The 26,239-nt window shown below is 35.4% G+C and overlaps 1 protein-coding gene and 1 long non-coding RNA gene across 10 annotated transcripts in view; both read left to right on the forward strand.

The window, feature by feature from the left end:
• The window catches only part of kcnd1 (potassium voltage-gated channel, Shal-related subfamily, member 1), a 137,386-nt gene that overhangs the window by 65,853 nt on the left and 45,294 nt on the right, over nt 1-26,239 (forward strand). The window lies entirely within an intron of this gene.
• On the forward strand, nt 3,533-9,424 carry LOC137496329 (uncharacterized). Of its 4 annotated transcripts, XR_012384103.1 has the most exons (7): nt 3,533-3,581; nt 4,067-4,253; nt 4,862-4,895; nt 6,257-6,312; nt 6,406-6,551; nt 6,663-6,741; nt 8,062-9,424. It is a non-coding gene; the product is annotated as an uncharacterized lncRNA (long non-coding RNA). The 4 variants fall into 4 exon arrangements; XR_012384102.1 differs by lacking the exon at nt 4,067-4,253; XR_012384104.1 differs by lacking the exon at nt 3,533-3,581 and having other exon boundaries at nt 3,865-4,266.

Genomic DNA, 26,239 nt, shown 5'->3' on the forward strand with positions numbered 1-26,239 from the left:
AGTGATAATAGGTTAAGTAACCTCTAAATTTACATATTTAAATATGTCATAATACTTTTCCACCTTTTCAGAAGAATATCAGTCTTCATTTGTAGACATGCAGTCATTTTTTTCCATTACATAGACCTGTTTAAGCTTGAATCCACTGAGCCATCTTTGGAGAACTTTCTTCTATCCAATGCACTGTTATCATTTTTTTTGCAACCAGTAATAATATATATAGGACAAATCTTGTTTCTTTTTTGAACATTTCTTTGGACAGTGCTCCCAATAAGCACATAACTGGATAGAGGAGTATTTCCTTTATCTAATAACTTATATATTTATTTTTTTAACATCTTTCCAAAATTCTTGAATCTTAGGACAGTCCCAAAAAATGTGTGAATAATCTCCAATTTTACCACATTTTCTTCAGCACAAAGCCATAGATGGTCCTTTTACATATGTATATATTACAAAAGGACTATTAAAGGATCTCATTTTTACTTTCCAATCAAATTCTTTTCATAATTGACTATTAATTCCTAAGACATTCTTCACATAACTCAGTCCAGACCTCATTATCGAGTATAGTATTTAGTTCTAGTTCCTATTTTCCTTAAATGTGATCTGTATTTTGCACAGTATTATTAACTAATCTTTTGTATTGCATGGAATTTTTCAGAGTTTTTTTCTATAGTATTTTTTATCTATAGTAGATTTGCAAAATTCTGGAGGGACTTTTTTTTAATGAATCACCAACAAATTTACAGGAAAAATTTTGGGAAAACTTCCCGAGTTACTCATATTGTAAAATGTCAATGCTTGAAGGATGAACGAATGGAATTCTGATCAGCCCACGAGTTCTGCGGTAACCCAGGGATGTTTTATACTGTGTTTTGCTTGTAGTGTTGGATTCCAAGCTTTGTCCTGATGGCTGATTGTTGGGCATTACAAGCACTAGTGCATTTGTGACATTGATGTATTGTTTTGTCCTGTCTGAACTCTTTACACCCTGAAGGTAGTTTTAAAGTGTTTCCACCTCAATGGCATACATAAAGTAAGTATTCATACCGCACTGCTTTAAATAATAAAAATGCTTATTCTTAGGGTTATATTTTATGAATTTTGATCTATATGTTTTGGGTTTATTAATGCCAGTTCGCTTTAAAGATGACAATAATATTCTTTCATTCATTCATTTTCTTGTCGGCTTAATCCCTTTATTAATCCGGGGCACCACAGCGGAATGAATCGCCAACTTATCCAGCAAGTTTTTACGCAGTGGATGCCCTTCCAGCCGCAACCCATCTCTGGGAAACATCCACACACACATTCACACACACACTCATACACTACGGACAATTTAGCCTACCCAATTCACCTGTACCGCATGTCTTTTGACTGTGGGGGAAACCGGAGCACTCGGAGGAAACCACACGAAAGCAGGGAGAACATGCAAACTCCACACAGAAACGCCAACTGAGCCGAGGCTCGAATCAGCGACCCAGCAACCTTCTTGCTGTGAGGCGACAGCAATACCTACTGCACCACTGCTTCGCCCCATGACAATTACACTGATAGTTATTTAATTTGAACAGACAAATTGTTACGTTGGAGTTGTTGTACAATCTTAATAGAGAAACTAACCTTAAATGATTGTGGTGTGGCGCAATACAGAAAATAAAATAAAATAACTTGATTTTAAAAGAGGAGGGGGGGGGGGTGCACTCCTAATATACTGTACACTACCTGAAAAAGTCTCGTCACCTATGCAAGTTTTAGCAACAACAAATAGTAATTTGACTTCTAGTTGATCATTTGGTATCAGACGTGGCTTATATTTAAGGCAAAGGCTTCTAGATTAAGCTTATTTTACCAAAATAAAATATGATCATGTCTTGATTTTTAATTATTTCATTAGGGCAGTAAGGTCTGACAGTCTTTAACACTTAACATAAATAATGTACAGTATAGAAAAAAAGTGATGACTCCCATGAGCTTGGAGGACTGCATCCTTGCATCTCTGCTATGACTTAAATAACTTTCTTAATAAAGTCATCTGGGATGGCAAAGAAAGCCTTCTTGCAGGACTCCCTGAGTTCATCCAGATTTTTAGGATTCATCTTCAATGCCTCCTGCTTTATCTTACCCCAGGCATGCTCAATAATGTTCATGTCTGGTGACTGGGCTGGTCAATGCTGCAGCAGCATGACCTTCTTTGCTTTCAGAAACTTTGATGTGGAGGCTGAAGTATGAGAAGGAGCGCTATCCTGCTGAAGAATTTACCCTCTCCTGTGGTTTGTAATCTAATGGGCAGCACAAATGTCTTGATACCTCAGGCTGTTAATGTTACCATCCACTCTGCAGATCTCTTGAACACCCCCATACTGAATGTAACCTCCCCACACCATGATTTTTCCTTCACCAAACTTGACTGATTTTTATGAGATTCTTGGGTTCATGCTGGTTCCAATAGGTCTTCTGCAGTATTTGTGATGATTGGGATGCAGTTCAACAGGTGATTCATTGGAACCTTCTGCCACTTTTCTGAATGATCAACTAGAAGTCAAGTTATTATTTGTTGCTCTTACAACTGGGATCGACGACAAGACTTTTGTCAGGTAGTGTAGTGGTAGTGGAAACACTAAGATGAATCCATAAGGCCATCCGGTATCATTGGCATTACATCTGAAAACCCTGTTGCACCTGTCAGGTGGTTAAACATCTAACGTGATGTGTAAATGAAACATGCAACCTATGTAAGATTGACCTTTGCCCCAAATAGCCTGTCAGAGGTTGGACAGAAGCGGTTCTGGGCTCTTCGCCAAGCAGTCGGCATTGTCTTGGGTTGCATTTCCCCTTCAGAAACAGGGGCATGGTGAAGGGCAAGGCTAAAAGCCACACAAATATGGTTCAGCATTCTGCATTGTGTCATCCATTATTCATGATTAGTGGTGCACAAAGAAAAATCATCCAGGCTATTATGAGGTGGAAGGGTTTTTTTTGTGGAAGTGATTGCTAGTAAAGCAGAGGTTAAGGTTCCATTATTGACATTCGGTTGTCATCTACACTCTAAAACCATGGGTATTAACTTTACTTAAAAAAATTGAGTAATCACGTTGCTTTAAAAGCAGATATATATATATCCTTTTTTTCTTTCAATGCTGTGGTTGTGGTAGGGAAGGGGTGATGTACTGCTTTAAATTGTAAATGCAAATAATAAAAAACAACCTACAACATACTCACCGGTCACTTTATGAGGTACACCTTACTACCAGGTAGTATGCCTTCAGATTCAAGGTACACTGTAAATGCGAATAGTATTCCTTACTATCAAAATTCTAGTGTGTTTACTTAATTTTAAGCTAATTGTTGAGTTTACTAGAAATGCATTAGTGTTGCTGACATAGTAAGGTATAAAGTTCCCATAACTAATGTAATTTGAGTAAAATTGCTTATAAGGGCTAAGCCATGCTGTTACGCATGCGTACTGGGTGGTGATTTCCCATCCCCCATCCCGAGTCACAACCAACCGCCACCCAGCACTGCCATTGAAGGACAGGATTTCATATTGAGAAGATGTACTGCTGTAAATCAAGGTAAACTTTTCGTTTTAATTACTACTTTGATTTTATTTGTAAAGTATCAGTAATCTGTTTATTTCCTGCACTTTGTGAAATTGTTTGCTGTTTTGTGAACTAATTAATAGCCCATGATGTTGTGACTAAACGTTTTGACCACTGCACATTATTTGCAATACTGTCTACTTTACTAGATAAGCTATTTTTAGCTGCTTAGTCCTTTTTAATAACTATTAATAATTTGTAAAGTTAGTAGTTATTTGTAAAGTGGGCGTTATGCTCTAAAAGAGCGGGCCGCGCCATTTTAAATGATGCACTGAGAGAGCAAGAGCGCGCGCAATGATCCGTTCAAATAGATGTAAAGTTAACACATAGCTGTAGGTCTACATTTTTAAAAAAGAAAACGAAACCTATTTATCCGCATTACAAATACAGTAACGTTAGTTATCGCTGAACTTTAGTGGCGCTTGTTGTGACGAAAATATGCGTGTTTTTTTTTTAAGATTTACTTTTATGAGATCACCTGCAGGAAGCAGGTGAGGAGATCAGCTGTGATTCGGTCCGGCGTCAGCGAGCGGCTCATGACCAGACCAGTCGTTTTTTTTTCTCCATGATCGCCGGGGCAGCAGCAGTTTTAACCCGCCGAGGCTTTTAGAACATTATAAAGCAGTTTCAGCTCAAAATGGACCCGTGAGTGTCGTAGGTAATTTAGGATTTCGATGCGATTACGATTCGTGTCACTGTATGAGGCAGATACATATTTACACATGATGCTAAAGTGTGCTTATGCTAACAATCCCTATGAAACTTAAAGTTAAACTTATGAAAATGCGAGAGATATTTAATTAACTCATTTATTTGTTTTATATGCTATTTGTCTTTTCTTTATGCCGTTTTGAAGGTTTATTCCAGTGTTGCCGTTACGTTATTGACTGTTTTGTATTGCTGTAATGACAAATAAATCTGACCAGACGCGACTGAATATGTGTGATGGATAACGTTAATGATGAAGTGGTATAACTCGTACAACCAAGCACAGAAACATCCCTTTGTTTGCTCAATATCACACAAAGGCATCAACAAGCCTTTGTTATAAGCAAAATTTCTGTAAAGAAACAGGCTTTGCCAAACCTGTTAGTTTGCATTTTTAAAGAAGGTTTCACTAATTTTTAACAATTTAGGGCAAATAAATTTGAACAATTACAAGGTTGTTTAAAATGTAGCACACCATTAGAGTATTGTGAGTGGCATATTTGGTTTGTAATATCATTATACCCTTTATTTATTTTTTATTTCAGACTACCAGTTTGTGAGCTGATATGCAGTGGAAATGTAAGTTTTGCACTTACACATCAAAGAAAACTTTTTGAACAATACCGCACAAGCCATAGAACATATTCATGAATTGTTCTATTAACGTTACCTTGTCTTCATACTGAGTGTCAGGGTAATTTTAAATCGTTTAATGCATTAAAAGTACATTTAACAAAATTCTCAGCAAAGAACTGTATGATCAAGAATAGTCTGAATATTTTGTCCATTTGAATAATCATCTGAGGACTAGTTAGAAATAGGGTTGTTGTGTTGTGATACCATTAATTTATGTTACAATACTATACCAGCTGAAGTATGGTGATACCAAGTAGTATTGCAATACTGTAATTCATAACTTAAATCCATGAAATAAAGATGTCAGAAATAATATATTGTATATGTTATTATAGGCCTACTTGAATTTAAATAATTCCCTTATTGTTGAAAAAAGTATTTGCACATCTCTTCACCTAAAATGTATTCATTCCAGCAAAAAAAAATACATTAAAATAAAGATACATAAAGAAAAGAGCATTTTTCCAACAAACCTAGGCTATATGAAGTGGTCAAAAATTGTTTCCTGTTGCTATTTTGGGTTTTTCATCTATCATACTTTTTTCACACTTATTATCGGACAAGAATCCAAAGTAATTCAAAATTTCACTTTATGAGTCATTCTTTTTAATAGATTGTCACTGTTGTTGTAGCTATTATATCATATTGACAGGAACAGAAATAAACGAATTCCGATTCAAAATGAACCATCACAAAATATGCAATAGGCTACTATAAAAGGCGCAAATTCTACAGTTTTACAACCTTAGAAGGCTCCATAGACTATTAAAATACAATGATCTATTGTTGCTGAATCGTGTAAGTATTTTAGTGACTTTTTCACATGCAGCATTATGTATTGTAGGCAGACTGTTAATGACAATACTACTGTTTACAAACTACAGTGGCACCGCCAGTATCTTGGAGCCATAGTATCACGATACTACCATAGTACCGGTAAACCGTGCAACCCTAGTCAGAAAGTTCAGTGTCCTTTTAAAGACATCAATTGAGACAAATATTTATTCCACTTTTAATGCGCATAAAAGTAAGGCACACCAGCAACAATGCCATGAGTATATTTAATCGGGGGTTGTGTTTATTACTGTTTGGTGACAAGTATAGCTCATGCTTTTGATGACAGGCGCCGGGAGTATTTGGCAGCTTTTATTATTCAAGAACATTTAACTATGTCATGTTAAAGTGTAACATCTGTTGCTAAATGGCATTGCATTGTATCATTGCATGTGTTTCTGATTTCTGTTTTTTGTTTTAGAATTTCGCTTAGCCATGTCAATAACACTTTACGTTTTTGTGCACAACAGTGACATCCAGAAGGAAGTCATAGAGGAAACACCAGCTGATGCAAGTGCTGCAGAAGGTTTGTTTTCTTTTCAAAACTTTGTGTGATTTTGTGAATTTGTGTTTTTGAATGTTATTAATGACTAATAATGTTTTGATTGGATCTTTGCAGAATTCAATCGAATATCAGGAAGAAATGTGAGATCCAAGTTCTACGCTGCATTGGACACACACTGCTCGTTTGATTGAAATAAAAAAAAAAACAGGAGAAAATTGCAGAAGAAAACTAGAAGAAATTTTCAACATGTTAATTCAAAGGTATTTTTGTGACATCATCTTTGAATCATAATTTGCATTTGATTGCAATAAATTGCATTTGATGTTTTCATTGGGCTATAATGCATGTCTACCTGTCTTTACTTTTTCAAGGTCATCTGGCAGCAGTTCTCCGGGGTCTTTCAGTCATTTAGAGGGATGAGTCTAAAGAAATTTTTTTAGGATGTGTTTTGTAAGTAGTATTATTGTTTCTGCTTTCTTAGACTGGAAATGAAGCAGTCATTCCAGTTTACTTCACTTATTAATAAAAATTTTCAATTTTATAAAAATAAAACAAATGCATTTAATGTAAGTATTTGAAAGTAAGAGGGATGTTATATTATGGCCTTTGGAGCAAGAGCATTGCTATGTTGCAAATACAGCAGCTTGTGCCGTCACAGGGTCAGTTAGCTTCATAGGCCAGTGCAGTAATGAATGCATTTCTTTAATTTTTAAACACACTTGTTTTGAAAAGGAGGAAGATTAGCTTGAAAAAAAAATCTTAATAAGTGTAATACCTATGTAATATGTGGAGAGAAATATAATTTCAGTTGAAAGAACCTGCTGGATTAAGATGTAAAAAGATAGTGTTAAAAGCCACAAAGTCAAAGATGCTCCGTATTATAACCAACCCTGTGAAGTCACCTGTGGGATTGTAGATGGCTGCACCCTTGTTCTAAAAGCCATACTAAAACATCAATTTTCTTATTAAAAAATAGTTATTAATACATTTTTAAAAAGTGTGCTAAATAATGCAAACTTGACTCACTGCTTTAATCTAGCAAAACCAAATGCATTCATGAATCGGTTCCCAATTTATTAAGTTTTCCCTACAAAATATTTATATTGATTATGTAGCACCAATTGGTCTCTCACACATTTGCATTTAATTTCTTGAAAATGTTTTAAAAGTACTTTTACTGCAGTTTGTTTTATTACATTACAGTGTTTCTTTAATTAAAAAAAAAAATATTGTTCCTTTAGAATAGTATCATGTTCAAGATACTGGAATTTAGTACCAATCTCTGCTGCAATTTTAAGCAGCAAATTTCCTGCTAACATTTTAAGCACTTTTGAGCAAATTTTTAAACAGCACTGTTTTGCCATTCTGTTCACATGCTTAACAGAAATGACACTCAACAATGCTCAAATGTTAGCAGGAAATGGTTGTTTTTAAAATTACTATATGGATTGGTAATAAATTCCACTATCATGACAAGCCTAGTAGAAGCAGTACAGGCAAATCCCCCGTGTTGGTCTACATTGAAGAAGGAGCACCATAGCAAGGCCTTCTTATAAGAAGCATTTGAATGTAAAATGTACTATAAACACAAATAGTCATGCTAATAAGCAACTAGTTAATAGGGTAATTGGTTCCTACTAAAGTGTTACTAAATTAAGCACAAGGAATTGTATTTTTTTCACCTCTGCTTTTTGTCTCCTGGCCACTACAGGCTTTATTAGTGCCATTTAGAATATCAAACTTTACTTATTTTTCTTTCTCTATTCATAGGATGTAATTGTAGAGTCGGACTTCAGTGCAGAAGATGTTGGCCTGCTGACTGTCGTGTGTGAAGATGTCTAAAGAACCTCATTATGGATGCAATGTGGGCCTTTATACTGGAAGGAAAAGTGGTTATGGACTTTGCCACATGCAGTATGTCTCTTTTTTTGCTTTGATTTACACACTGAATTCGGACTACCCAAAGACTTTGAGCAATGCATTTGAATTTGTTCAACGTGTGTTGCTTTTGCTGGGAGGGAAGCGTAATGAGTTTTATTCGGCGAGTGCCTATATACTGCTGTGCTTTATGTTTAAAGGTTCAGGTATAATGGCATGTTTAATTACAAAGTGTTGCTTTTTAACATGTTGCTGTTTGCAGTGTTATATTTAGGACTGCAGCATTTTGGTGTTTAAAACACTTTTTTTTTTTTTTTTTTACCAAAAAAGTGTATTGTGATTTATAGGGTTGTCAAAAGTATTGAGTTTGGTACCAATCGGTACTGAAATAAATTTTAAAAAGTCCATCCATTTCCCACTAACATTGCAAGAACTGATTGGCCATTGTGTTCACATGCTCAGTAGATATGACTGATTGGCTTTGAAGGTCATTATTTTTACCACACTTCACCACTGTTCACCAGGTGCAAAGACACAAAGACACTGGATAACTTCAAAGCACTGTCGATCAGTCGATTCATCACCAGATAGCTTATATGTTAGCTTCTAAACAAATCAGCTATCGACACGGCTTTGAAACACTTCAGTGTCTGTGTAACTTTGTTTGGACTCAGTGAAAAATGGTAAACCTATGACAGTCACAGCCAATCACAGTCATTTCTGTTGAGCATGTGAACACAGTGGCCAATCAATGGTGTTTAAGAACGAGCTCAGTAGCACTCAAATGCTGGTGGAAAATGGATATTTTTAATATTTCAGTATTGATTGATACCAAACTCAATACTTTTGACCACACTAATGTGATATTTTCTGTAGGAAAATCTAAACTACACAGTCTAACAAATTAGCTTTAAAGCTTAATATATGTTCCTCTGTGAGTGTCTATATGCTGCCATGTTTAAGGTGCTGGTGCAATTGCATGTTTAATTACACTAATTCAAGTATCTTTTTTCCAAGTGTCAAGTATTTAAAGTTTTTTTTTATAGATTTTCAAACCTTTTCGAAAACTTGTGTTTTAGGGTTGAACATGTTTATTATATTTTTTGTCTGTATTGCTGTTTACAGTATATTACAGCACTTTACAACAGGTTTTTTTTACAAAACTGTATTGTGTACAAGTGTATTGTGATACTAAAATATCACAAGTGTATTGTGAAATTCTGCTAATTTTGTCAAATAAAATGTTTACATTTAAGACCTGTATAATGTCATTACTTGTAGGTTGAACTACATATTTTATGTTCAGTTTAATTGAATAAAATGTGGAAACCGATTGCACGTAGTTTCTTTAGTTGACATTACTTAAAATGGTGGATTAAAACAATGTTGAGACTACTAGCATTCAAGATGTTAACTGAACATGGTAGAACAGTAGTAGTTAAAGAGTTATTAAAGTAATCTTACTATAAAACCCTAAGTAAGATTACTAAATAATGACAAGTATGTTAACTAGAATTTTCTATTAAACTTACTTAATTTTTAACAGTTAGTTTACTTTATAAGTTTTAGTTTTCTTACTTCAAGGCAATAATTAAACTTAACTTAAGATTTCCTTGTAAGTTTATATTGCAAAAATAAGGCAATCGGTTTCCAAACTTTTTTTAAGTAAACTGAACATGTTAGAATTTACAGTGTACTGGAAATATTCCTCAGAGATTTTGGTCCATATTGACATGATAGCATCATGCTGTTGCTGCAGATATGTTGGCTGCTCATCCATGATGTGAATCTCCCGTTTCACCACATTCCAAAGGTGCTCTATTGGACTGAGATCTGGTGACTGTGGAGGCCATTTGCATACCGTGAACTCATTGTTATGTTTAAGAAACCAGTCTAAGATGATTCACGTTTTATGAAATAGTGTATTGTCCTGCTGGAAATAACCATCAGAAGATGGGTACACTGTGCCAAGTGTGCCAAGAAAATATTCCCCACACCATTACACCACTACCACCAGCCTGGACCATTGATGGATCCATTATGTCTTGTTGTTGATGCCAAATTCTGACCCTATCAACCGAATGTCACAGCAGAAATCGAGACTCATCAGATCAGGTAACGTTTTTCCAATTTGTCCAATTTTGGTGAGCCTGTGTGAATTGTAGCCTCAGTTTCTTGTTCTTAGGTAACAGGAGTAGCACCTGGTGTGGTATTCTGCTGCTGAAGCCCATCTGCCTCATGTTTGGACATGTTGTGCATGTTGTGTCTCTTTTTCTGACCATTCCTTCCTCATTCTGATGCTCGGTTTGAACTGCAGCAGATCGTCTTGACCATGTCTACATGCCTAAATGCATTGAGTTGTTGCCATGTGATTGGCTGATTAGAGATTTGCGTTAACAAGCAGTTGGACAGGTGTACCTAATAAAGTGGCCAGTGAGTGGTATTTACACTGTAAAAATTGACAAAAAGTCATGACTACAGATATTTTTTTGTTACTTTAACTTATTTTAATAATGAATCAGGTGTACACTATGCTTTTTCATACAAGCTATGCAAAGTTTAACTTCATATTTTTAGTGAGTTGGATCGATATAAGTTAAGATGACTAGAAATCACCATGTGGTTCAACTAAAAGGATTTAAGGCAGGTAATGTGGCCATGAGGCAAAATGGAGGGGGCGTTACACCTCTGGTGTGTATTCATTTTCAATAATTCAATAATCTGGAGTCAGTTGTTCTGGTTGCTATATGTACATGTCTGTATAATGTGTTTATCCCAGGATATATTTCATTATGTTTTCATCAACTGCTCCTGTGTGTAGTTTAAAACCAGTAAAAACCTCAAAGACCTTTTGGGCATTGCTTTATATTTATTTATTTGTTTGTTTGTTTGTTTATTGTTTGTTTATTGTTTTGTTTTCCTTTTACTTAGTTTTTTGGTTATTTTTTGTTTTCTTTTACTTGTTTTTTATTATTTTGTTTTGTTTTTATAATTTTAATAAATGTTTTTATTTATATTTTTTATTTAGCTTTTTTATTTCTTGTTTTGTTTTCTCTTGTTTTTTGTTTTTATTATTAGTTTGTTTTTTCTTTTGTTTTTTTTCATTGTTTTTGTATTGTTTTGTTTTGTTTTAATTATTTTGTTTTTATTGTCATTTTTTGTTTTGATTGCTTTCTTTGCTTTGTTTTTATTATTTTTGTTTTGTTTAATCTAGTTTTGCTTTGTTTTTGTCATTATTTTGCATTTTGTTTTTTATTAATATTATTTTTTAATTAATTTCTATTAATTAAAATTAATTTAATTTTGTTTGTAATTTTGTTTAGTTTTTTCTTATTTTTTGTTTATTTGATTTGATTAATTACACAAATTGTATTTTGTACACACATGCAGAGTTATTATACTTATGTATATGGCCATAGTATGTTGTGTGTTTCTTCTTATTAGTTTATCAATTTATAGTATATAAATATATATATGTTTCAAACAAATTAACTTACTTAAAGCATATATTGTATAACATTAAACTAGTTTTTTAAACTTATTTTTATCATTAACAAATTAAAAGGAAGTGTAAAAAAAATCTGCCAGTGTTGTGAGACAACATACGCTTGTATGAATCTATGAAAAAAGTTGTACAAGACTAATTAAAAGTGTTTTATACGCATTGGCGGTTTAGATGAATCAGATGCAGATATATGACAGATGGCAAAGTACAAACAAAAACAGCTTGAAGGTGAAAAACTAGATCATATAAATGCCAGCCAAACACAAGGTGAATTGGGTTTTAAAAAATATTGTCATCAGCACATACTTCCCCAGTTGATTGATTACATTTATAATTGCAATTATATTTTGAACTTAAACACTAAAAACTGAACTACCCTTATGCAGTCACTATGACCATTTATGTTAAGCTGCTTTGACACAATCTACATTGTAAAAGGGCTATACAAATAAAGCTGTATTTAATTGAATTGAATTCTAAAATGTTGTTTAAGCTAGCAAATAAAGCATTGTCTAATCATTAACTATGCTCTAATTTGCATTCATTTTTAGCAGAAATATTCTGAACATTAGGAGTCTGATTCAAATTTTGTTTAATTTTTTGTCACTCAGTAATGTAGAGCTATAATGTAAATATCGTATTAAATATATTATTTAATTGACAATTTATTTAAGAAATTATTTAAGAAATGTAAAGCAAAAACATATACATTTTTTTTTTTAAGTAAAGCGCAACAAACGAAAATCTTTACAAAAGTATTTTGAATATTTTATTTACACTAGAGCAGGGATTGGCAAACTTGATCCTCGAGAGCCCCTGCAGAGTTTTGTTCCAACACTAGTCAAACACACCTGAACATGCTAATCAGTGTCTTTAAGATCACAAGAAATCTATAAGCAGGTGTGTTTGATTAGGGTTGGAGCTAAACTGTGCAGGACACCGGCCCTCCAGGACCGGGTTTGCCCACCCCTGCACTAGAGACTGAAGAAACATGGAAAGACGGAAGGTCCTAAATTTCAACAAACAAAATCTCAATTCTCAAATCTCCTCAATTTGAGAAGAGAGCTTTTCAAAATTATATTGTAAAACTGTGACAAAAAACTTTTAAAGGTGTATTTTCAATGTTAGAAGTTTACTGAAAAAAAACACACACACACACACACACACACACACACACACACACACACACACACACACACACACACACACACACACACAAACCCCTTTAAACTTAAAAAAGTGTACTCTAATGTGTTCATAACACTAGACTGAAAATAAAATCACGGAAAGATAAAAAGTCCTAAATCTCAAAAATAAAAAATATATATTCAATTTGAGAAAACAGCTTTTGTAAAATTGTGACAAAAATTTTTTTTAAATGTTTTTTCAATGTTTTCTTTACTAGATAGAAAAAATATGGAAAGCCCGAAAAGGGCTTTCAGAAACTGCCTTTAAATAATTGTATTGTAAAATATAATGGTAAAAAAACTAATTTGTAAAGTGCGACAAAAAAAAAAAAAAAAAAAAAAAAAAACTCTTAAAAGTACATTTTTAGACTGAAAAAACACTAAGGAATGCCAAAAGCCCAAACCCAGAAGACACACAACATTATAGGACATTAATATTAGGTTAGATTCACGTTGTGACATCAGGTGATCAAAATTCAATGTCTAGCCAGCATCTAAGGACAACGTTATTTTGACGTTTAATAACGACTTTAAAAGATGTTGATATGTGGTTGATTTTAGTTTGTTTTGGAACGTGACCAAAATCCAACGTCAAGCCAATATCTTAAACCAACATCATACTGACATCAAATACTCACGTTTATTTGTGAGGTACTACAACCAAAATCCAACGTCTAATAGATGTCATAGTGGTAACATCCACACAAAGTCAAGCTGTAGAACATCATTAGGTGTTGATGTTGGCCTGACTTTGACCTCACACTAGACCCCCCCCCCTCTCTCCCCACGAAAAACAAGCAAACACTTGATTGACAGCCAAAACCTCAAAATAAACTCTCAGCTTTATATCCATCTTATCTCCATCACTGATTGTCAATTAGTTCTTTCCATACACTCATGAGCTCCAGTAGACCTTTTTTTCAGCCCCATCCGCCAACATACACTGTAAATAGATGTCTATGATTCACAAAAGCACACAATGAACATCTTCAAGTGCTCCCTGTTCTTCACATTCACTCATTCTGGGTTTCAGCTCCTGCTAAAGCACAGCAGTAATATGTCTGCTTTATTCTCACCCTTCTTCCTGCTCTATTAAAGTGGGATTTCAACAATCCCCTTCAATCTCATCACATGTAAAAGGCAGGGAGAGCTTCCTTCTCCAGCTTATCGTTTGGCTCACGGGTGGATTGTTACACTTCACTCAGTTCCGGCAATAATCCGTATCTCTAACGCGTATCGCTTTCTTCTTATTAGATAAGGGAGCTTCATATTCCTCCGTCTGCCAGTATTTCTTAGCAGAAAGAGAGACTGTTCTTCCCAGATGTCTGTAGTCCTACAGGTAACATTCACGCTGGAAAAACAAAGTATTTATTCATCCATTAAAAACAGCACTGGATGGTGATTAATACAGTTGTATTTGTTTTATAGTTGTGTTGTGTGGAAGCTGTAGCTTTCGTAACTATATTCATATGCTTGGCAATTTAAAATCAAATATATTAAAGTCGAAAATAATCATTATAATTAATTAAAATTATTATTTTAAAGGGCGGTGTAGTGGCTCAGTGGGTAGCCTTACATCAAGAAGGTCGCTGGTTCAAGCTCCAGCCAGTTCAGTTGGCATTTCTGTGTGGACTTAGCATGTTCTCCCTGTGCTTGTGGGGGTTTCCTCTGTGTGCTTTGTTTCCCCCCACAGTCCAAAGACATTTGTGAGAATGAACAGGTGTTTGCCAGTACTGGGTTGCCGCTGGAAGGACATCCGCTGTGTAAAAGATATGCTGGATATGTTGGCGGTTCATTCTGCTGTGGCGACCCCTGGTAAATTAAGAAAACCAAATGAATGAATGAATATTATTTTTAATGCTTATTAAAAATGCTTATCCTCTTCTTAAAATCCTCCTCATTAACAAACACCACTGAAATGTGAAATTGTACTTATTTTTGCTTGTATACAGTACAGTATATGCTCATCAAAAAGTGCATTTAAAAGGAACAATCAGAAAATGTGTTAATTTTTGAATAAATGGAGAAAAAAGTGAATGTTGGAGGATAGTCGTCTTATGAAATGAGATGACTGTGAATACACAGTTGAAGTCAGAATTATTAGCCCTCCTGAATTATTCGTTTGTATTTTTCCCCCAATTTCTGTTTAACAGAGAGAAGATTTAAATAAATACATAATATTTTACTAGATTTTTTTAAAGATACTAATATTCAACTTAAAGTGCAATTTAAAGGCTTAACTAGGTTATTAAGGGTAACTGGGCAAGTTAAGGTAATAAGGCTAATCATTGTGTAACACTGGTTGGCTCTGTAGACAATAAAAAAAGGTATTGCTGAAGATGTTTAATAATATTGATTTTTTAAATGGTTATTATATTTTTATACTGCTTTTATTCTAGCCATTCTAGCTTAACCATCTACACTGTAAAAAAAATCTGTAATTTTACTTTACTTTTTTTCCCGGCAGCTGTGGTGCCGTAGATAAACAGTAAAATATCAGCCGTTAAATTACAGACATTTACTGTAAAATAAACTTTTACAGTAAGTTAAACATTTACTGAGGTTGAGTTACAGAAATTCAAATTTAATTAAATTTAAAAGAAAAAGTATGTTTATTTTTATTTATTTTTTTGTAGCTTATTTTCTAGCAGAAAAAAATGTTATACCCTGTAAAACCCAACAGTTAACGTTTTCAAATAAAATGAGTGTACTCAACTCAAAATTTATTGAAAGTTAATTCTACTCATTTGAAGAGTTTTGACCTCAGTGTTAAAGGTAATGAGTTAATTAAATACCTCATTACTTCAACTAAAACGGTGTAAGTTCACAGTACTCATATAGATGCTATAGATCATATAGATTAGTTTTTTAACTCATATTTTATTGTTATCTGGTTCCTCAAGCGGTTTGAGTTGCCTGAACCTATTGAGTTTTACAGCACTCACTTGATTTGAGTTCTCTTCCTTTATTGGGGTTTACTGTGCTCAAATTGCTTAATTTACTCAAATAGATTAAAGTACAGTTTACAGTACTCTAATTAGGATTAGTATTTGAGCTTAAATGGTTTGTTGCAATCTGTTTCCTCGAATGGTTCGAGTTTTCTTAACTCTTTGGGTTTGACAGTGTAGTAAATACTGTTAAAAAAATCCTTACTCTGTTAAACATCATTTGGCAAATATTTGAAAAAGAAAAGCAAAACTACAAAAGTGTTGCTGTTCTGCTGGAAACTATTAATTTCTTTAAAAAAACAACAACATAAAACAAGAACATCAGAATATTACATTTATCACAATTATATTTTACTGCATAAATAGAAGCCATAGAAATGCTTGTCTCTATCAGCTGGTATCATGTACAGTATTGTTTCTTTTTTTAAATCCTGCTGTACTGAAGGTATTCTGAAATGGTTAATTCATGATTTGTTCAGTAGACAAGAAACATGAGGCTTTAGTTGCCAAGGCTGCGTGGTCTAGGAGGGTGGATGATAAATATAGCTCTCAGTCCAACAGAGTTGACATCTAACCCCAAACTCCTGGCTCACGGCGCTCAGCCTCGCCGAAACAGCGCTGCGATCTGCCTAATTGAATGTTAACAGTGGCTTTTCACACCAGCGAGGCAACAGAACTAAACCTGAAGCGTGCAGAGGAAAACGGATTGGTTTAATGTAATCTCCTCCGGGGTGTTTTTTCCTGTCACACTCCACTGGTGTAATCCAGCGTTCGGCTGCCTTTCTTCTACAGCCAAAATTGCAAAATAATAATCAGGCGCTTAAGAGAGTCTTTTACCAGGAACGCCGCATGTACAAATCTGCAGCATATTTCATTCTTGCATTCACACTTGTGGTGTTAAAGTGATCGTGGGTGTTTTTACCAGATGGATTTAATCTGGAGCCGCTCGCTGTGCTTTGATGCTCCATCAACTTATACTGTATGTAGCAATGCAGAAGATGATTAAGCAAATGTCAGTACTTTACATCTAGCCATCTATCCATCCATCCATCCATCCATTCAGTATTAGACATCAATCCATCCGCCAATCTATCCATCCATTCAATCGTCTCATTTGTCCATCCACCAATTGAACATTCTATATGCCAATCCACCTATCTTTCCGTCCATCCATCCATCCATCCATCCATCCATCCATCCATCCATCCATCCATCCATCCATCCATCCATCCATCCATCCATCCTTCTATCCATCCATTCATCCATCTTTCCATTCAAACGTTCTCTCATTTATCCACCCATCCATCCATTCATCCATCCATCCATCCACCCATTCAAACGTTCTCTCATTTATCCATCCATCCATCCATCCATCCATCCATCCATCCATTCAATTGTTCTCTCTTTTCTCCATCAACCAAGCAAACATACTATATGCCAATCCACCCATCTGTCTGTCCATCCATCCATCCGTCCAATCGTCTCATTTGTTTATCCACCAATCGAACATTCTATGTGCCAATCCATCCATCCATCCATCCATTCAATCGTTCTCTCATTTATCCATCCATCCATCCATCCATCCATCCAATATTTCTCTCGTTTGACCATCCTTTCATTCATCCATTCATTCATCCATCCATCCATCCATCCATCCATCCATCCAAATGTTCTCTCATTTCTCCATCCACCATCCAATCATTCTCTCATTTCTCCATCCACCAACTGAATATTTCATCTGTTGTTCCGTCTGTTCGTCTGTCTAACCATCCATCCATCCATCCATCCACCTGTCCGTTCGTCCGTCCATCCACCAATCTCAATTGTCCATCCATCCAGTCATTCTTTCATCCATCCATCCACCCACCCATTTGTCTGTTGTCCATCCATTTGTCCAATCATCATTCTGTCTACCATTTTATCACTCTTTCTTTCAGGCAATGATTTTAGAAATGGCAGCGATATCTATCTGCCATTAATGAAATGCCATTGACTGTCTTGAGTTCTTCAGATATCTGGACCCTTCATGAAAGAGGGAGACAAGGATGATTTGGCTTAAATCGGACAAGAAATGACAGACAGGCAGCTTTTAGTTGTTTGTCATTATCCCATGATCTTTCTTTAAGAGTTACTTGATTCTCCTTCAGACAGAAATGCAAAGGTCTTCCTCCTGCACAGAGCGAAACACAAGCCATTACCGCAAAGATGAGCTGTGATATTTTCCAGGCCGTAGCTGGTGTATTTGGAAAAGGTTAGATGTCTCTCAGAAGAGATATGGCTACTTTTTAAAGTTGTAGGTGCACTAAATTAAGTTTTTTTTTTTTTTTTTGGGGTCAAGGTTGTATCGTCTTGATAGCTATGACTTAATCTATCTGCTGCATTGTGAAAACTGAAAATGTGCAATTGAACACCCCTTTAGTAGCTTTTAATTGGATTCATGTGTTATTTTCTTTTCTGTACGTGTTATTCCATCTAGAAAATTAGATTTTTGTAGATAAAGCACTATTTATATACAGTTGAAGACAAAATTATTATTATTATTTTCAAATATTTCCTAAGTTATTTTCAACAGAGAAGTTTTTTCAACACATTTAACATAATAGTTTTAAAAAGTAATTTCTGATAACCAAATTGTTTTGTCCTTAACATGATCACAGTATTTTTGCAAGATACTAGTGTTCTATACTAGTATAGTTAATTAGGTTAACACAGCAATTCATCAGAAAACAGTGGTCTGTTTTGCAGCTTATCAAACAAGTGTAATAATTTCTTATAGCTAGGGATGTAAAGATTCACCTGACTCACGATTCAATATGATTCATGATACTAATTTCACGATTCAGGATTTAGTAACATTCATTCATACATTTTCTTGTCGGCTTAGTCCCTTTATTAATCCGGGGTCGCCACAGCGGAATGAACTGCCAACTTATCCAGCCATTTTTTACACAGCGGATGCCCTTCCAGCCCCAGATTTAGTAACAATATTTTAAAAATATTTTTAGAAACAAATTTAAGGTGGGGTGACGCAGTGGCGCAGTAGGTAGTGCTGTTGCCTCACAGCATGAAGGTTGCTGGTTTGAGCCTCATTGACATCCATAGTATGAAAAAGCACTGCAGTGTCTTTGTGTTCTGTGTTTGTCTGAGGTAATTAGTCTACCAAAATGTGTATTCCAAAGTATAAAGCTGTTCGGTCCGTTCTTGTCACGTGACTCACGGTTTTCAACTGGGTGTAGCGGGGAAATGCGAGCGTGTTCCCAATATGTGCGTGCACAAAAGACGCAATTTGTGAACAGCCCCATAAGCAGCTACACTTCTCTTTACATTCGAAAGATTCCTTCACTCCAAAAATTCAATTTAGCCTGTTTAGTCCTCCTTGGTGACGGGTATTATTGTATGCGTTCTGTTCTAGTGCTGAACAAGTTGCTGGTCGAGTTAAAAGCAGTGGAAAGTTCTTTAGACTGCATTTCACAGCAATATTTTTGTTTTTTTACGCTCAATGAAATCAAAGTAATGTCTGTATTTCCACTTGAAGAAGCAACCACTCTCGTCATCAACCATTTCAGCTTGTGTTCTTCAGCAATTTAACAATGCTCATTAACTGACATTCAGCGGAAATTGTGATTAAAAAGAAGTATTTTTTCTTCCAAAAACTATATTTGTAACATAAGTAATGCAGTTACACTGACTTTAGAAACTGTGATCAAATTACAGAAATTTTAAATGTAATTCGTTACTGCATTGCTCAAAATGTAATTAGAGTACAGTAACACGTTACTGTTGAATGCGTTACACCCAGCTCAGGACATCTGTGACAGTAGTTTTCAGTTTATGTGCATCATATTCCTTGTTTTATTAATGTACGTAAAAGTCTGTTTGCAGTGTTGGCACACAGTTTGACTTTGTCTGGCACACTTCACTGCAGTCATTTTACTCTACCACGCCACCTCTTGCTCGCCGCAATTCACTATAATCTTCTATGTGAAGCTGCTTTGACACAATCCACATCGTTAAAGTGCTATAGAAATTAAAATGAATTGAATTGATGTGCAGGTAAAGCGAATTTAACACAGCGCCTCCTCTGTTCAAAAATGTATTGCAATTCGTTCAACATTTCTACCGATTTGAATCGTCACATATTTTAATCTTTTTTTTATTTTTTTTTACGGTGAATCATTACATCCCTAATTTTTACCTTAACATTTATTTTGAAAAACACACTGCTTTTATTCTAGTTAAACTAAAAGAAATAAGACTTTCTATAGAAGATTAAATCTTACAGTAAATAATGTGAGGAAAAATTAATTGCTCAGTTAAACATAACTTTGGAAAAAATCCTGTTTAAAAAAAACAACACTTTAAAATATTTGTTTTAAAGCAGTCTCTCACGTCGGTTCCATCCCGCCAATTGATCCAACCGACATCCCACATTTTATTTTGATCTATTTACTGCGTCTTTCAGATACAAGCGCTAACGGCATATACACACGTGAACATCGAGGCAGGTGGATCTTCACCATTATTCTGCTTTAATGTTCTCATTCAACCTGCATCAGCGTGACGCCGGGCACAAACTCGTAAATCTGCAGCCGAATGCGAGATACGTGGACATAATCACTTGGATTTCTCTGTATTCTGTTGGAATACATAAATCATGCTTTGGCACAGGCGAATGCACTCAGCCAGAAACGGTTCCAGAGCGATCATCAAGCCACTATCAGAGACCCAGAACACCCACCCTATCATTACCAGTAAGAATTACAGTGCTGCGAGTCATTCGCCCCCAGGACACGACAATTGTGAGGTTAACCCACACACACACACACACACACACACACACACACACACACAGCAGCTGGATTGTGCTGCTCAGCTTGCACTAGATCACAAGCATATTTTACCACACTGAGGTTCCTTATGTTCTTAAGAAAGGCTCATGCTATAGTTTTAAATAAATAAAAATGGCAATTTCTTAAAGGAGGCTTATAAACTTTGTCAGTGTTGAAGTATATCTGGGGGTGTGGCATAGTGTGTGTGTGTGTGTGTGTGTGTAGTTAGCATAGGGGGTGGGGGTGGGGGGTGGATGAATAGCATTAAAGAGATAGTTCACCAAAAAATGAAAATTGACTCAATATTTCACAGCCATATCACCCTGCAGCCCAAGACCGGTTACTCACTGAAGCTAAGCAGGGCTGAGCCTGGTTAGTACCTGGATGGGACACCACTAGGGAACACTAGGTTGCTGTTGGAAGTGGTGTTAGTGAGGCCAGCAGGGGGCACTCAACCTGTGGTCTATGTGAGTCCTAATGCCCCAGTAAAAGTAAAGGGGACACTATACTGTCAGTGGGCGCCGTCTTTCAGATGAGACGTTAAACCGAGGTCCTGAACTCTCTGTGGTCATTAAAAATCCCATGGCAGTTCTCGTGAAAGAGCAGGGGTGTAACCCCGGTGTCCTGGCCAAAGTCCCTCTATCGGCCTATACGATCATGGCCTCCCAATCATCCCCTTCCACCGAATTGGCTCTATCACTGTCTCTCCACTCCACCAATAGCTGGTGTGTGGTGAGCGCATTGGCGCCGTTGTCCTGTGGCTGCCGTCACATCATTCAAGTGGATGCTGCACACTGGTGGTGGTGTGGTGAGACCCCCCTCATGATTGTAAAGCGCTTCGGGTCTATGGCCATACACAGTAAATGCGCTATATAAATACACATTACATTACATTACATTTACTCACCTTCAAGTGGATATAAACCTTTATGGGTTTCTTTCTTCTGTTGAACACTAATGAAGATATTCCGAAGAATGATGAAAATCTCGAACTATTCACTTTTATTGTAGGAACAAATATTATGGAAGTAAATGGTTAAAGATTTCAAAATATCATCCTTTGTGTTCGGTTTTGGGTCAACCGTCTTTTTAAAGGTTAATAACTTTTGTTGTGCTGGTTAAATTTTCTTTACACTCCGATTATTATTGTTAAATTAAGTGGTTGAAATGTATTTTATTATAAAACTGTTATTAAAGTTTCAACTCAAATTCAGATTGTTTTGGCATATTATTAGATATATTGCATATATTTCAAACATACAATATGTTTAGATTCAGTTCAATACATGGTTTCTTAAAAATGTGCTTTTGTTTGACATACCTATACTTCTTTAGTTGAAAAAAATACACTATATAGTATTAACAACAGTTCATATATAGTATATAAGTTACATGTGTTAGAAATGTATTTAAAAAATAAGATGAATCAAAATGTGAGATACAATGAAGCCATTATGATGTGACAATGTTTTTTTATATACACTCTGACTCGTTTAACAAATAGTTTTAGAAGCATCCTAATGAAGCCAGTGTATATGTGTTTACACAATATTCATTATTCACGATGCACTGATCTACTGTATTCAATATCATCGACTGCTTCCAGCTCCAGACTGGGTTTCCAAAATACATAAATTGATGTGGTTACACGGCTTAAATAATCATTCAGACAATGGGTACACGATATAGTGTTGAACACTCGATCATCTCAGGTTTATCCGGCGGTAATGGCGATCTGTGAATGATACACGGTGTTTAGCATGCTCATGGTGACCAGGTGTCGCTAAAGCAGAGATGATTAATGATATTAGAGCACCGCGTGGAAACTTCAACACTTCATTTAATTTTCAGCACGCGCTGACAGTCAGCCATTCATAATTGAATCAGTAATTACTTAAATGTGATTAAATCTGAGCGGGAAGGATTTGAGAGATCGGCCGTTGAACGGAAACGTTTGGTGGCAATCTATTATTCATTATTAAGTGGTATTAAATCCCAGTTGAGAGAAATAAAGTTTCAGTGTATGATTAAAGTTTAAAATATGAAGTTGCTTCTGTTGTAACATGAAATTAATTTACAAATAGAAAGAAATTGTAGAAGATAAAACTCGCAATTTAAAGTCAAATCATGTTGTTATTAAAAGAAATAGGATTTGGTTTACTTAATCTTAAATAGAGCTGCACGATTCTGGCTAAAATGAGAATCACGATTTTTTTTGCTTAAAATAAAGATCCCGATTCTCTCACGATTCTGTAGATGTAAAATAAAGGTATGGTAAAAACAAACATGGCACAACATGGATAATAATGTGTAGGTCTACTGGTTTGTATAAATAGCCTAATTCTATTCTACTTAGAATAATTATGATGTTGAATTATTATGTTTGAGATATATGCTTGCAATCTGTCATATTAGACAATTTTATTCACTGGTAAAATCAGACATTTGTCATTATCAGACTATATTCAACATTATATATGCTAGAGTAGTTATACTGACACTGTAAACATTTATTTTCATGCACAACTGTGGGTTCGCTATGAAAGAAAAAACATATCAAATGCTTGTCGTAATCATAACTCTAAAATGCGATTTGATCATTTAAATGATGTGCACACTTTCGGTTTCATTTTGACTGCTGTTCATACTTCCCGCACGGCTCCCAAACGATCACGCTGTGCCACAAACTGAATATTATTTACAACTGTATTACCTGTTACTCGCAACATATGCAGGTTCTGTTCCCTAAAGTACACGCCTTTTCTGCTCACGGTCAGCAGCTCACGTCACGTGTGATTTCCCGGCCGCAAAAACATCATTATATGAAGACAAAATAGACATTTTTAGGTAAACTATACCTTATAAATACAGTATGTGACTCATTCAACATCATTTGGAGGTGTCCATGTCACTGAGCAACGAATGTGAAACAATGAAAAGACTCGTGCGGCCGCCTTTTCTTCTCTTCTGAACTTGAAAATATGATTGACAGAATCGTAGAAATGCAGAATTAAGATCGTCCAGGGGGTCGAATCGAGATCGCGATCTTTTAACGATTAATTGTGCAGCTCTAATCTTAAATAAGAGATATAACATTTCTAGCAAAAGAGGTTAAGTTTGATATTAAGTTATAAAATATGAAGATATGACAAATAGAGGGTGACGTGTTGGTGCAGTAGGTAGTGCTGTCACCTCACAGCAAGAAGGTCACTGGTTCAAGCCTCGGCTGGGTAAGCTGGCATTTCTGTGTGGTTTGCATGTTATCTTCGTGTTTGTGTGGGTTTCCTCCCGGTGCTCTGGTTTCCCCCACAATTTCAAAGACATGTGGTACAGATGAATTAGGTAAGGTAAAATTGTCCGTAGTGTATGTGTGTGAATGAGAGTATATGGGTGCTCCGGTTTCCCCCACAGTCCAAAGACACGTGGTATTGGTGAATTGGGTAAGCTAAATTGTTCGTAATGTATGTGTGTCCTGGTCCTCCAGGTTGGGGGTTGAGCGTTGGGCTAAAAACTCACCTCGTAAAATTTAGATGTTATGAAACACCAATGTGGTGTAGCTAAATATCAACTTCGATATAAATGTACCAAGGAGTAAGTAAATAAATATATCATGTACTTTAAGTGCAAATGCTGGGTTGTTTTAACAAAAATTTGTCTCAAATATGGGCAAACAAAATTGTTGGGTTAAAAAATTTAACTGAAAAAAACAAAGTTAGAATTAATTTACAATATGAGTGCCGCAGTGGGTAGCGCTGTTGCCTTAAAGAAAGAAGGTCTCTGGTTCAAATCCCAGCTGTGTCAGTTGCCATTTGTGTGTAGCGTTTGCATGTTGTTCCCGTGATCATGTGGGTTTTCTCCAGGTGCTCCTGTTTCCCCTACAAGTTCAAAGACATGCGCTATAGGTGAATTGGGTAAGCTTAATTGTCCGTACTTTATGTTTGTGAATGAGAGTGTATGGATGTTTTGTTTTGCAGCTGGAAGTGCAACTGCTGCGTAAAACATATGCTGGATAAGTTGGCGGGTCATTCCGCTGTGGTGATCCCAGCTTAGTAAAGAGACTAAGCTAAAAAAAAAAATCTAATGAAGTAATAATTTACAATCTGAAAGAAATTCCATAAAAATAAAGCTGCAATTTACAGTGAGGGAATGACATCTGAAGTTATATTGATTACATGTTATATATGTTTTTTACATAATGCTTTCAGCGTATTAAAACAGCTTGTCACCCAGTGATAAGCACAGTTATTCTGCAAAATTTACGTTAAAGTGAGCAGTGTTCATCTGACAGGTCTATTTGCGATAGGACCCTCCCAAGGGATATTGGATAAGACGACTATCAACACAACTATCTTATTGAAATTAAAAGTGATTTTACAAGAGAGGAGTTAAAGGCCTACAAGTCTTTGGATGATCTACAATTGTGTTCTGTGTGGTCATGTGCAAGATATAATGTTCCATGATTACCAGATATAAAACTTTGTAGTGTTAAACCGAGGTTTTGCCTAGCCAAATACAAGGAAAGAAGACGAAACTGTACAGGGCCTGGGTAATCATCAAGCAAAACAACTGCATTCTGACAGCGAACTGCACCTGTACAGCCGGTTATGTGAAGTATGTGATGTATATGTTTGCATTTCATACTAAGCATTAAGTGTCTAAAGTTTAATTAACCATATGTGACTGTTTTTGCTGAAATCATTGCTGCAATCAAAAAAGAATAATGTGTATGATTCAGCATAGCCTGAACTTACCTGATATAAAATGAGAACTGCAGAGTCGAGCATTTTTAATTAGATCCCCACTCCAATCAGCTTCCTTTTAGCCAAAGACATCTGGCGTTGGCATTTATAGCGGTGTGGTGTACTGTAAAAGTTAGTTTTCAATTTTTTTTATTCGAATTTGGCATCCTACCGCACAACACGACATGTTTGCTATTGCAACCGGTCTTTTTTTTTGCATCCGGGGACCCGTGTGACGTCATGTGTGATGTAGGTTGGTAATACATACCCAAAATGGGTTAAAATTTTTTACTGAATTTAACTAAAATTAACCCAACAGTAAGAATTAATCCTTTTTTGACACAATAGTGAAGAAATATAATAAAACTTTGTATTTTTTTTTTTACACTATGAGATTTGAATGCAAAGTCATGGCCAAAATTACAATATAAAAGAAGCAGGATAGCATTTGTGAGATTTATAATCATATTGTGAATAATAAAAGGACATATTCTGAGGTTAAGTAGTGAGAAATATGATTTAGAGAAAATACATCTAAACTATGAGAAATTAAATCTCAATTAAAAGCAATGAAAAGTTCAATACCCCATTTTATTTGCAGTATGTGCTGACAGTCAGCCATTCTTAAGTGAATCAGTAATTACTTAAGTGTGATTAAATCTGAGCAGGAAGGATTTGAGAGATCGGCTATTGGCAAAACCACCATATGAATTTACAATTAGTGAATAAAGTTTCAATAAAGTATAAATTACTTATGTCTTGTGAAATATGAAATTCTTAAAACCAAGAGTTTATTGTGAGATTAAGCTATAAGTATCTGAAACATGAGAGATTAAGTCACAGTCTATGAGACAAAAATGCA

Source organism: Danio rerio, chromosome 8, assembly GCF_049306965.1.
Source record: "Danio rerio strain Tuebingen ecotype United States chromosome 8, GRCz12tu, whole genome shotgun sequence".
Classification (NCBI taxonomy): domain Eukaryota; kingdom Metazoa; phylum Chordata; class Actinopteri; order Cypriniformes; family Danionidae; genus Danio; species Danio rerio.